Source organism: Ailuropoda melanoleuca, chromosome 18 (assembly GCF_002007445.2).
Source record: "Ailuropoda melanoleuca isolate Jingjing chromosome 18, ASM200744v2, whole genome shotgun sequence".
NCBI lineage: Eukaryota > Metazoa > Chordata > Mammalia > Carnivora > Ursidae > Ailuropoda > Ailuropoda melanoleuca.
Window position 1 is genome coordinate 13004563 of NC_048235.1, and position 2007 is coordinate 13006569.

A 2007-nucleotide genomic window follows, 5' to 3' on the forward strand; every position below is an offset into this window, starting at 1 on the left:
GGAGGAGGAGGAGGGGAAGGCCTTCTTGTACTTGTCTCTGTCATGTATGAATCTAAACGCACGTGTAATGACATCTTCCCAAGAGATGCTATTTTACTTAAAGAGCAATATAAATCCTTGACCTTTCAACACAGAGTTTCTCTAATTTCTCAAAGCCTTTTAGATCAGTACTTTTCAAACTAATGTCTCCCATAGATCCTGTTAAAAGGCAGATTCTAATTCAGTAGTTTCATGGTGGGGCCCAGGGGCCTGCATTTCTGATTAGCTCCTGTATGATGGCCAAAGCTGCTGGTCCTTAGATCTTCAAGTGGCAGGGTTTAGATAACCTAATTTTTTCTGTAATGCCCGTAGAAATGCTACAGTGGAGTTATTGACATTATTTTCATCGTTGCATCTCTTACTTACAGTCTGGCAACAGAAGAAATCCTGGTTGTCCTATGAATTCACCTCCTCATAGATTTGAAGCCAGCGCTGGAGTTCTTTGGCCAGTGGGTTGTCTGTGAGAGATGGTGCCATGAAAGGCTCTGCCTAAGACAGACAGGCATGTTGGCTGGGAGAGACACTAGTTAGGACATTTCTCTGTGGGTCTTTAATGAATCAAGGATCCAAGGACTATTTAAAAGAATGTTCTGAATAGATTTGTCAGAAGATCCAAGGAGCCTCTGTTTAGAACACTTCTCAAACATCACTGGAGCAAGAGGCCAGAGCAGTGTGAATGATGCTTTTCAGCAGGAGAGATAAGGCAAGAGTCTCAAAGTAATGGGGAGCCACTGGGCTAATCCTCCAGCTGAATCTGCGTATCCTTTCCTACACATATGAACTAAAAAGGGAAGTTGGAGGGTGCATCTTATGGAAGGGACCTTGGGACCCTAGGGGCTGAGGGCTGGGGACTAGGAGTCTGATGTTCAGTGAAGAACAAGACCCAAGAGTCTGTGATCACGCTGCTGGCCAGAGAACATTAGGAGGGGGGTAAACATCAGCCAGCTGCATTCTTAAACATTATTAGAAATCAAAACAAGTTATAGCGGAAGGACCTCAGAGGCCATCTGGTCCTAAGCCTCCATTTTCAGATAAAGAAACTAACATCCAGGAAGTTGGGTGACTTGCTCAAGGTCATAATATTATTGAGGATTTTAGCTGGCTTTTGAACTCATGGTCCTGAGCTCTTTGCAATTAAACGTGTTGTTTCTCACATCCAGTAACTCTTGTATGTGAAATTACGTATTTAAATTTTTTTCCCAGGAATTAATTCAAACTCTGTTTCTGAAACTACATAGGCAGTGGCCAGGGAAAAAAATCAGCAAAAAAGGCCATCACCATGTCCCTCAGAGCCTAGCTGTGGCTCTGGTGGACAGCTGCACAGTTTGAGGTGTGCTTAGACTGTTCATACAACGTGTCTTTCCAATAGAGAACTGATTATATACTGATGAGCAAATTTAATTCCCACAGTCAATAGTAGCATTCTTATTTTATAGACAGAGAAACTGAGACTCAGATTAGGTAAATTGCAGTAAGTTACATACCTGCTGAACTAGGATTCAGACCTGGGCCTGCCTTCTCCCAAATCCTGTACTTCGTCCACCCTCTGCCTGGTCCTTCACCCTGCTGTTCCCCTCTTGAATGTGCCAGAGCACTGCCCAGAAGCTCTGGGAACAGGACTTTGTTCTCCTAAGCCCTGGGAGAAAGAGAATAATCCAGGGACAATGGGACCTAAAGGTTGGCTAGTGAAAGAAGCAAAGTACAGGGAGGACAAAGCAAGACAACTGATGGGAGAATGCTTGCTTGGTGCCCAGCATTCATTGTGCAGATTTTCCTCTGCTGTTGTTTCTATGAAGGGATCATTCAAGGTACTTTCCAGCAACTGTTTTAGACTTCTGTTTTGATAAGCTGGAATGATAGTGGTTATGTGGGCAGTGGGAGCCCCCTTTCTCACTTTTCTTTCCTTCTTTCTCTGTCCTGAGACCAGGGGCAATAAGTCACCCATAAACAGACAAAGAACGTGGCAGG